Source organism: Oncorhynchus mykiss, chromosome 3, assembly GCF_057628025.1.
Source record: "Oncorhynchus mykiss isolate SJ-2025 chromosome 3, ASM5762802v1, whole genome shotgun sequence".
NCBI classification, from domain to species: domain Eukaryota; kingdom Metazoa; phylum Chordata; class Actinopteri; order Salmoniformes; family Salmonidae; genus Oncorhynchus; species Oncorhynchus mykiss.
This window is the reverse complement of record NC_143024.1, coordinates 85,387,788-85,400,143: the sequence shown is the minus strand read 5'-3', so window position 1 is coordinate 85,400,143 and position 12,356 is coordinate 85,387,788. Positions and strand designations below refer to the sequence as shown.

Genomic DNA, 12,356 nt, shown 5'->3' with positions numbered 1-12,356 from the left:
CACACTTTTTCAGTTCTGCCCACAAATTTTCTATAGGATTGAGGTCAGGGCTTTGTGATGGCCACTACCTCAACTCCCAATCACGACCAGTAGTGATACAGCCTGATTTTGAACCAGGGTGTCTGTAGTGACACCTCAAGCACTGAGATGCAGTGCCTCAGACCACTGCACCACTCAGGAGCCCCGATCCAAGATGATCCAAGACCAGCTCAGTTAATCCCTACCGTTGTGACAGTGAGTCGTCATAATGCTGCATCAAATGTACATGATTTTAGGGGCATTGGCAAACACAATGTACAGTGCCTTGCGAAAGTATTCGGCCCCCTTGAACTTTGCGACCTTTTGCCACATTTCAGGCTTCAAACATAAAGATATAAAACTGTATTTTTTTGTGAAGAATCAACAACAAGTGGGACACAATCATGAAGTGGAACGACATTTATTGGATATTTCAAACTTTTTTAACAAATCAAAAACTGAAAAATTGGGCGTGCAAAATTATTCAGCCCCTTTACTTTCAGTGCAGCAAACTCTCTCCAGAAGTTCAGTGAGGATCTCTGAATGATCCAATGTTGACCTAAATGACTAATGATGATAAATACAATCCACCTGTGTATAATCAAGTCTCCGTATAAATGCACCTGCACTGTGATAGTCTCAGAGGTCCGTTAAAAGTGCAGAGAGCATCATGAAGAACAAGGAAAACACCAGGCAGGTCCGAGATACTGTTGTGAAGAAGTTTAAAGCCGGATTTGGATACAAAAAGATTTCCCAAGCTTTAAACATCCCAAGGAGCACTGTACAAGCGATAATATTGAAATGGAAGGAGTATCAGACCACTGCAAATCTACCAAGACCTGGCCGTCCCTCTAAACTTTCAGCTCATACAAGGAGAAGACTGATCAGAGATGCAGCCAAGAGGCCCATGATCACTCTGGATGAACTGCAGAGATCTACAGCTGAGGTGGGAGACTCTGTCCATAGGACAACAATCAGTCGTATATTGCACAAATCTGGCCTTTATGGAAGAGTGGCAAGAAGAAAACCATTTCTTAAAGATATCCATAAAAAGTGTCGTTTAAAGTTTGCCACAAGCCACCTGGGAGACACACCAAACATGTGGAAGAAGGTGCTCTGGTCAGATGAAACCAAAATTGAACTTTTTGACAACAATGCAAAACGTTATGTTTGGCGTAAAAGCAACACAGCTGAACACACCATCCCCACTGTCAAACATGGTGGTGGCAGCATCATGGTTTGGGCCTGCTTTTCTTCAGCAGGGACAGGGAAGATGGTTAAAATTGATGGGAAGATGGATGGAGCCAAATACAGGACCATTCTGGAAGAAAACCTGATGGAGTCTGCAAAAGACCTGAGACTGGGACAGAGATTTGTCTTCCAACAAGACAATGATCCAAAACATAAAGCAAAATCTACAATGGAATGGTTCAAAAATAAACATATCCAGGTGTTAGAATGGCCAAGTCAAAGTCCAGACCTGAATCCAATCGAGAATCTGTGGAAAGAACTGAAAACTGCTGTTCACAAATGCTCTCCATCCAACCTCACTGAGCTCGAGCTGTTTTGCAAGGAGGAATGGGAAAAAATGTCAGTCTCTCGATGTGCAAAACTGATAGAGACATACCCCAAGCGACATACAGCTGTAATCGCAGCAAAAGGTGGCGCTACAAAGTATTAACTTAAGGGGGCTGAATAATTTTGCACGTCCAATTTTTCAGTTTTTGATTTGTTAAAAAAGTTTGAAATATCCAATAAATGTCGTTCCACTTCATGATTGTGTCCCACTTGTTGTTGATTCTTCACAAAAAAAATACAGTTTTATATCTTTATGTTTGAAGCCTGAAATGTGGCAAAAGGTCGCAAAGTTCAAGGGGGCCGAATACTTTCGCAAGGCACTGTAAGTCACTTAATTTATGTGCCCCTAATTGCATGAGCCTATGAGTTACACTGTTAACATTAAGGCGGTGTACCCTAGTAGGAAAACCACTTTGTGCAGCTCACCCTGCACTATTAGCTCCAATATAAATAACATGAGTAAGTCTACTTCTGATAAGCTTCCCAGTAAAGCATTAAAAACAATAAAAAAAACAGAAAAGTGGTAAAAATATTCATATTAACATGCAGCCTGAGAAACAAGGTCCATGAAGTCAATAACTTGCTTGTAACATATGACATTCATATTCTGACTATCTCTGAAACTCACTTATATAATATGTTTAATGATACAGTGGTAGCAATACATGGTTATAACATCTACCGAAAAGACAGAAATGCCAACGGGGGCGGTGTTGCGGTCTATATTCAGATCCATGTTCCTGTAAAGCTTAGAGACAATCTAATGTTAAATACTGTTGAAGTAATATGGCTACAGGTTCATCTGCCTCACCTAAAGCCCATTCTTTTGGGAAGATGCTATAGACCACCATTTGCTAACAGTCAGTATCTGGATAACATGTGTGAAATGCTTGATAATGTATGTGATAAACAGAGAAGTATATTTTCTGGGTGATTTAAATATTGACTGGCTCTCATCAAGCTGCCCACTCAAGAAAAAATGTCAAACTCTAACCAGTGCCTCCAACCTGGTTCAGGTCGTCAGTCAATCTAACCAGGGTAGTTACAAACAGCACATTAATTAAATCATCAACATGTATTGATCACATCTTTACTAAAGCTGCAGAAATTAGCTTTAAAGCAGTATACAAATCCATATCCATATGTGGTGATCACAATATAATAGCCATATCTAGGAAAACCAAAGTTCCAAAGGCTGGGCCTAGTATAGTGTATAAGAGGTCATACAAGAAGTTTTGCAGTGATTCATATGTTGATGATGTAAATAATATTTGTTGGTCTGAGGTGTGTAATTATTTATGTCACCTTTATTTAATCAGGTAGGCTAGTTGAGAACAAGTTCTCATTTACAACTGCGACCTGGCCAAGATAAAGCAAAGCAGTGCGACAAAAACACAGTTACACATGGGATAAACAAACATACAGTCAATAACACAATAGAAAAATCTGTATGCAGTGTGTGCAAATGAAGTAAGGAGGTAAGGCCGAGTGACAAAGTAATAACAATTTAGCAATTTACACTGGAGTGATATACAGTATGTGCAGATGAGGATGTGCAAGTAGAAATACTGGTGTGCAAAAGAGCAGAAAAACCAAAATGGGGATGAGGTAGGTAGTTGGTAGGATGGGCTATTTACACATGGGCTGTGTACAGCTGCAGCGATCGGTAAGCTGCTCTGACAGCTGACGCTTAAAGTTAGTGAGGGAGATATAAGTCTCCAACTTCAGTGATTTTTGCAATTGTTCCAGTCATTGGCAGCAGAGAACTGGAAGGAAAGGCGGCCAAAGGCAATGTTGGCTTTGGGGATGACCAGTGAAATATACCTGTTGGAGCGCATGCTACGGGTGGGTGTTGCTATGGTGACCAGTGAGTTGAGTTAAGGCGGGGCTTTACATAGCAAAGACTTATCGATAACCTGGAGCCAGTGGGTTTGGCGACGAATATGTAGCGAAGACCAGCCAATGAGAGCATACAGGTTGTTGCGAAATAGGAAGCCGATTCTAGATTTAACTTTGGATTGGAGATGCTTAATGTGAGTCTGGAAGGAGAGTTTACAGTCTAGCCAGACACCTAGGTATTTGTAGTTGTCCACATATTCTAAGTCAGAACTGTCCAGAGCAGTGATGCTAGTCGGGCGGGCGGGTGCGGGCAGCGATCGGTTGAAGAGCATGCACTTCGTTTTACTAGCGTTTAAGAGCAGTTGGAGGCCACGGAAGGAGTGTTGTATGGCATTGAAGCTCATTTGGAGATTTGTTAACACAGTGTCCAAAGAAGGGCCAGAAGTATACAGAATGGTGTCGTCTGCGTAGAGGTGGGTCAAAGAATCCCCTACAACAAGAGTGACATCATTGATATATACAGAGAAAAGTCGGCCCGAGAATTGAACCCTGTGGCACCCCCATAGAGACTGCCAGAGGTCCGGACAACATGCCCTCCGATTTGACACACCGAACTCTATCTGAGAAGTAGTTAGTGAACCAGGCAAGACAGTCATTAGAGAAACCAAGGCTGTGGAGTCTACCGATAAGAATGTGGTGATTGACAGAGTCGAAAGCCTTGGCCAGGTCGATGAAGATGGCTGCACAGTACTGTCGCTTATCGATGGCGGTTATGATATCGTTAATGAGGAGCATCCGCACGCTGCACTTGACACATTTATAAAATTGCCCATTCCAGTTACTAATAAGCACGCACCCATTAAGACAATTATTGTAAAAACGGTTAAATCCCCTTGGATTGATGAGGAATTGAAAAATTACATGGTTGAGAGGGATGAGGCAAAAGGTATGGCAATTACTGTAAGTCTGGCGGCCCAACTGATTGGCAAACGTACTGCAAATTAATAAATCATGAGACTAAGCTAAATACAAATAAACTATACTATGAAACAAATAAATTATGTAAAGAATGATTTTTAAAAGTTTTGGGGCACCTTAAATTACATTTTGGGGAAAAAAGTCAACTCGCCTCCATCATTCATTGAATCAGATCACAAATCCCACTGATATTGCCAACTACTTTAATTACTTTTTCATTGGCAAGATAAGCAAACTTAGGGATGACATCACTACTTTTATTTATGAGAGGTATTGACATGTTGAATGCACTGAGCTGTCTGTCTAAACTACTGGCACACAGCTCGGACACCCATGCATACCCCACAATACATGCCACAAGAGGTCTCTTCACAGTCCCAAAGTCCAGAACAGACTATTGGAGGCACACAGTATTACATAGAGCCATGACTACATGGAACTCTATTCCACATCAAGTAACTGACACAAGCAGTAAAATTAGATTTCAAAAACAGATTAAAAAAACACCTTATGGAACAGCGGGGACTGTGAAGCAACAATGGCATTGGCACTGGCACAGACACATGTATACACACACACACACACACACACTATACATACACATGGATTTAGTACTGTAGATATGTGGTAGTGGTCGAGTAGGGGCCTAAGGACACACAGTGTGTTGTGAAATCTGTGAATGCATTGTAATGTTTTTAAAATTGTATAAACTGTCTTAATTTTGCTGGACGCCAGGAAGAGTAGCTGCTGCTTTGGCAGGAACTAATGGGGATCCATAATAAACCCCAGGAAGAGTAGCTGCTGCTTTGGCAGGAACTACTGGGGATCCATAATAAACCCCAGGAAGAGTAGCTGCTGCTTTGGCAGGAACTACTGGGGATCCATAATAAACCCCAGGAAGAGTAGCTGCTGCTTTGGCAGGAACTACTGGGGATCCATAATAAACCCCAGGAAGAGTAGCTGCTGCTTTGGCAGGAACTACTGGGGATCCATAATAAACCCCAGGAAGAGAAGCTGCTGCTTTGGCAGGAACTAATGGGGATCCATAATAAACCCCAGGAAGAGTATCTGCTGCCTTGGCAGGAACTAATGGGGATCCATAATAAACCCCAGGAAGAGTAGCTGCTGCCTTGGCAGGAACTACTGGGGATCCATAATAAACCCCAGGAAGAGTAGCTGCTGCTTTGGCAGGAACTAATGGGGATCCATAAAACACAAATACTAATACCTCAGGTAAATGGATACCTTCAGTAAATTCTACATTCAACCTATACCGTAGGCCTAAAGTCTACTGCTGTAATTCACCACTCTAGGCCTATCTATTGTATGATCTCGAGGGCGTTTGAACATCACAAGCTTTAAAGTGGCAACTGTGATCAGGTGAGACTTTTTGTTGTTGTCTAAATAGAGTGCTTGTTTCGCTTTCCATCCTGGTAACAACCGATGCCAGTGATGAGCCTTTATGTTAATGTTATGGATTTACACACAAAAGACTGGCCTATTTTCCACGCTTCCATAGAGCCCCACAGTGTGTAGGTGTCATAATACCCATAAAACCTAGCAGTCAAACAGGAAAATGGTTCCATAGGAGATTTTAGAAACACCTAGAATAAGGGCTGTTTCATGTAGGCTTGCCCTGGCATGACATTTAGACAACCATGTAAATCTCTCTCGGACCAGGTGACATCAATATATTCAGCCCCATTTACTCTGATTCAAAAATGCTAATTAGCATCAAAGTAGACATCATGCAAAACTGTAAATCCCTGCAAGCTCCTGCATGTCATCTCTAGCTGACACCTTTGCACGCAGGTATTGTGTCCATTTAAAACTTGCACAAGACAGTTCACATAATTGTCCATTTAAAGTGAAAAATGTATGGTGGAAAAACGATTGGAACCTTTTCCATGTTAGACCACTAGGTTTTATGGGTATTATGACTCATTTGGTGGTACTCTGTAGCAGCCCTCCCAAACTCGGTCCTGTGCCCCACCGGATGCACGTTTATTTTTTTGCCCTAGCCTAGCACTACACAGCTGATTCAAATAACCAACTCATCATCAAGCTTTGATTCATTGAATCAGCTGTGTAGTGCTAGGGCAAAAAAACAAACTGATCTGGCGGACTCACTAAACACACATGCTTAATTTGTAAATAATGTCTGAGTGTTGTGTGCCCGACTATCCGTAAATTAAAAAAAACAAAAATGGTGCCGTCTGGTTTGCCTAATATAATAAATTTGAAAATATTTTTTACTTTTGATACTACTCTATATTTTATCAATTACATTTACTTTTGATAGTTAAGTATATTTAAAAAAATATACATTTAGATTTTTACTCAAGTAGTATTTTACTGGGTGACTTTCACTTTGACTTGAGTCATTTTCTGTTAAAGGTATCTTTACTTTTACTCAAGCATTACAATTGGGTACTTTTCCCACCACATTGTGTTCAGTAGGGTGAAACGTTAAAACAGGTTCGTAATAGCAATAGAGACGTCACTAAAACCTATAGGAGACTGAGTCATCACATTACAGCAAAACATGGTTTATTCAACATTCCTTTCCAAACTAAACATACCTGTATGACTGGTGAATGTCAACGTGTAAGTATTGCTTGTTCACAAAGGCATTAATACGGAATGGATTGCGCTCTCTCTCTCAACATGCGGACGGACACACAGCGCCCCTTAGTATTGCTTGTTCACAAAGGCATTAATACGGAATGGATTGCGCTCTCTCTCTCAACATGCGGACGGACACACAGCGCCCCTTAGTATTGCTTGTTCACAAAGGCATTAATACGGAATGGATTGCGCTCTCTCTCTCAACATGCGGACGGACACACAGCGCCCCCTAGTATTGCTTGGTGGTTTTGTCTTTGGAGTGTTGGAATGATGTAATGCAGAAGTACACAACTCACGGTCCTCTTGGGCCACAGTCCATAGCTGCAGAAAGTAGTTTGGGGGTGGGGATGGGGGGAATTGCCGGCGTTAAAGATGTCTAGATTGGTACGCTAATACAGGACTAGTAAAGGCCCAGTACTCCACTTTTGTGAACATTTGAGTGTTTACCAGCATTTGTAACTTCAGTCTGACAATTCTGTAAAAAACAGTTAATCTGAATATAAAAGTACTTGATTGATATGTTTTCCAGTTTCTTGAAATACTTTGCAAATGCAACTTATTTCTATGTGAACACTGCAATGGTCTATTCATTCCTTTTCCATAGACTCTTATCCAGAGCAACTTACCATACATTTTCATACTGTTCTTGTACTGGTCCCCCATGGGAATCCAACCCACAACTCTAGCATTGCAAACGCTATTCTCTACCAACTGAGCCACATCACATCCTCACAAGCCACTTGATGTCTCCGTGTACTCAGTTACTGTATTGGTCATTGTTTTTCTTCATGGTGATGGAAAGTCTACCGGTACAAACCTAGATGACCAGCCTATGTACAATACAGTCATGTACATTTACATTAAGTGGTTTGTAAGGATGGTCAATTAATACTGCACAAAAACTGGTTGTTTTCCATGTCATTTGATCAAGAAAAATCATTAATGTGATGTGGATGTTTTGTGTCTTTGCCCATAACCCTTCACCTTTTGATATAAGTGTTTGAGGACAGGGTTTTGTTGATTTCTGGATTCCATTAGAATGACAATCATAGAAAAAGGCACAAGGCAACAGCTTACAATTCCAACTATTGAATCCTGCAAGATACTGTTCTTAATTATACAACTACATTTTTTTGCCAAAGCAGAGATACTGATTTTTTTGTTGTTGCTCATGCTACAGACGTCTATATCGGTCTGCTAATACTAGTAAAGGCCCAGTGCACTACTTTAAAAAAAAATGGTATTCTGATTTTCCAGCACCCTCAGCACCCCTACTCCCTGCGGCAATGCCACAGTCCTGCTCTTAATTCATGCCTTGCATTTAATTGATCAATTTGTGTCATTAATTGGCCGGCAGACAATGCAGCCCTTGAAGACCTGATTTTTGTTATTTTATATAACCCCCCCCCCCCCCAACACGACCAGGTAGAAAATAATAGTATTTCTGCCCTTTGCGGTCCAGAAAGAGCAGCCCTGCCCTACTGTGCATTCATTTGTGACTATGTTTCGTCATTTCTCCAAGACAGAAAGAGCGAGAGAGAGACCGTGGCTGTGCCAGGGGATGTAGCTCTCTCCTTTTCTCTTATTCTGTCCTGGAATACTGAGATTCCAAAGGGGGCATCGTCTGGAACAATGATATTCGCAAGGCCTCTGGGACATGTACTGCTGGAGTCACCAGCTAGCAACGTGCACATGGCGATTGTCATCAAACAAGAACAATAAAACTCAGAGTTGATTTCCTGTGTTTTCCTCTCACTCCTCCCTGATAGGTGGTTACCTGATAATTGTGCAGTGTCACAGGTTTCAAGTGTTTCACTGTTTTCTCTTAAATTATTTTTAAAATCCTACAAAGTTATACCCCTCTTCCAAGAGCTGGGTTGTTATTAGTGGGTTTTGCGTTTGGATTCCGTTACGATCGGCCCGGTGAATTCCACAAAGTCGTCTATGAGAACTGGCCATGCCCCTGATAGGAAGGAAACATATGATTAGAGGGCATTTTACTGACTGTCTTGCTACAGGTAGAAGTTGCCCTAAGCACAGATCTGAGAAAAGCAGGCTCTCTCTACAACTTAACTGTCAGCATTGGGGGAAAAGGCAAAACTGACCTTAAATCAGTGTCTAAGAGCAACTTCATTCTGGATCATCTAGAGCAGTGGTCACTAAACCTGGTCCAGGAGAGCTACAGGGTCTGCAGGCTTTTGTTTCGGCCCAGTACTGAATCACCTGATTCATCTAATTTACAGCTCATCAGAACCTTGATTAGCTGAATCAGGTGTATTGGTGCTGAGCTAGAACAAAAGCCTGCCCACTCAGTAGCTTTCCAGGTCCAGGGTTGATGACTACTGCATTCTGCCATTGTGTATATTCAGTTGAGGGCAATGTTGCACAGCACTTTTGCAGACAGCAATGAACCATGACTACTCTGAGCCCTACCAAATACACTCCAGGTAACCAAGGGTTTTAAACTCACCCTCCTCGTCGTAACATAATCTGCGATTATGTTGCCAAAATCCAAGAGTAAGTTCCACGTGTCTTTGGGACTCGACCTTTTGTGGTGTTCCTACGTAAAACACGAGAAAAGCAGAAATTGTATACATGTGCTTTTCTTAATACTAATTTCTGTGTTCTATTTATGTGCTTTTCTATGAACAAATTTCTGTGTTCATGCAAGTGAATGACTGAACGAATCCTCACTATCAGTAGCTGAAATTTGTCAGTACGTCCAGAACCTTGTTTTGAGAACATAAGATATCTCAGTTTCAAGGTGTCAGCTTAGAGAGAAGAAGCCTCGTGAGGTATTGGTCAGTTACATGTTATGAACCAGTATTGGTTGGTCACATGAATGAAACAACATGGTAATGATTCATTCATTATGCTAAATCATGCAAATATAACTTGTCTGTGTATAGCCGTATATAAGACAACTGCTGGGACTGCCCAAGCAGAGCTTCTGTCAGACGTTCACTATGGTGCATTAAGTTTGTTGGAACCTCTCCAGCGAGCTGACAAAAAACAATGATTCATTTAAGATTGCCTTCGAGTGTCCCTGTGTAAGAATTTCCACAACAATTGCACAGTAGAAAACAAGACACAGGATGTACCTAACAAATAGCATCAAATGTAATGTTAGATAGGGATGCATAGCATTACTCACTCACCAATAGGAAACTGTTCCAGAGGCCCAGGAACTTAAAATGATCTGTCAGTACCAGGTTCCAGTAGGCCACAGCCATCTCTAGATCTGAAACACAGCAAGAATCACACGTTGCTATCTCACTGGTAGCCTAGTGGTTAGAGCGTTGGACTAGTAACCGGAAGGTTGCAAGTTCAAATCCCAGAGCTGACAAGGTACAAATCTGTTGTTCTGCCCCTGAACAGGCAGTTAACCCACTAGGCCATCATTGAAAATAAGAATTTGTTCTTAACTGACTTGCCTAGTTAAATAAAGGTAAAAAAAATAAAATAAATCAGGTGTGTTCTCACTTGGTTGAAACAAAAGCCTGGGCACCACCCTTCGATGTCCTCAAAACCAGAGTTGAGAAACACTGATGCAATTACAGTACAGTAACTCTTGTGAACACTGATGTAACCAACTCATCTGTGCTTATTAGAACAGGAGCTGAAAGACAGCTTCAAGGACTTCTACGAGTTCACGTTCAATTTTGCCAAGAACCCTGGACAGAAGGGTTCTTGGGTTCTTGGCAAAATTGAACGTGAACTGGTAGAAGTCCTTGAACTTTACGCTGTCTTTCAGCTCCTGTTCTAATCTGGGAAGAAGAGCCTTCAGCTTCTCTGGGCTGTCGCACCTGGAGAGAAGAGAAACAGAGTGGGCAAGTCAGTGGATATCTCTATCAAAAGCATACCACAAACACCCACACACAAACCTCATCTAATCCAGGAGGTTCCTAAACTGTTCTTGTGCTATGATCTACTACCCATCATTTGTGTTCCCCAGGGCTATGTTCTGTGGGCACAAACAGGATAACCTTTTGTAGCAAAAGTTGTCCAATAAGAACACTCATTTTCAATATCCATTTAAAAACAAGTTTCCGTAGGACTCAGAGGTGACCTATGCTGACTTGGCTTCATACCAAACATGAAGACACAGTATTAATAATGAAAATATTGACTTAGTCAAAATATAGCACCTCACCTCACCATGGGAATAAACACTAACAACCCCACAAAAACATGCTCTGGCTATAACCAATATCACACTGTCATGCCCACAAAATGAGCTGCGTCGCAGAGTGATGACATCACCACGCGCTCACCCCAGTTCAGACATGCCGTCAAGGAACTCCTTCTTGCTGAACTCGCACTGGGTGGTGGCCCAGAACTTCCACGCCACCACCAGGACTCTGATGCAGGTCGGGTCCAGGGTGAGGTCATCGCAGAACTGCTGTCGATGCCAATCTTATTCTCATCCTGGGGATCTGTGGAAATACATCTGTATATAAACGCTTAATAAACACACACAGTCCAGAAATCACTATCGTAGGGATCTGAGAGACCACAAACACACATTTACTCTTCTGGTGAACAAGATAAGCAATACAAGGCATAACACCACAAATACATAATACACACACACTTGCGAAACCATAACAGACACACAATCTTTGACACACACAATCTCCGCGTGCTCTATTCCTCCAGAACTTCTCCCACTTGCCTTTGTAGCAGTTGTAGAGCTGTTCCAGTTTCTTCTCCACAGAAGATTGCATGGATTCCTTATAGTAGAGGTCTGGTTCTGGAAGTAGTTGTCTGTGACCACCTCTAGTTTCCAGTCATTCTGGGTCAGGCAGTAAGAGGCAGTCTTCTCCCCCGCCTGCGTGAAGGACATGAACTGCTGGACCTTGTCTCTCTGCAAAGACTTCAGCTTATGCTGTACGGAGACAGGACTGTCAGACACAGACAGGCAAGGCAGCACCGAAAACATGATCACACACACATTGAGACGCACACCAGGATACACAGGGACACACACACATCCATAGACATTCAGGCCGAGGTCATGCAGAAACAAGGGTAGATGGTCATAGACAGACACTCACTTTGTATGATGATGAGATGTGGGCAATACTTTGCAAGGCAGACTTAGAACTATTCTGAGAGTGGAGAACGATGGGTAAGCACCGAGGATGTGCTGTGCATCCCAGAAGATCCCCAGCATTTGGGGCATCTGTATATATATAACAATTCAGTTTAATATATATATACACATATATATAGATAGATATGAAATAGTTATTTTTTTTACAAGCGGTAGACGCGATTTTCAAGAGTGTCTGCCCCAGATAGTTTCCTTAGAG

The 12,356-nt window shown here is 41.9% G+C and overlaps 1 pseudogene across 1 annotated transcript; it reads right to left on the bottom strand.

Moving 5' to 3' along the window:
- Positions 1-8,788: 8,788 nt before the first annotated feature.
- Positions 8,789-12,156, bottom strand: LOC149984706 (DCN1-like protein 2; annotated as a pseudogene). The gene is made up of 6 exons (XR_016494855.1): positions 11,717-12,156; positions 11,316-11,477; positions 10,708-10,847; positions 10,200-10,282; positions 9,512-9,601; positions 8,789-9,004 (listed from the first exon to the last, which is right to left on the bottom strand). The product of XR_016494855.1 is annotated as a DCN1-like protein 2 (transcript).
- Between the last annotated feature and the right edge of the window lie 200 nt (positions 12,157-12,356).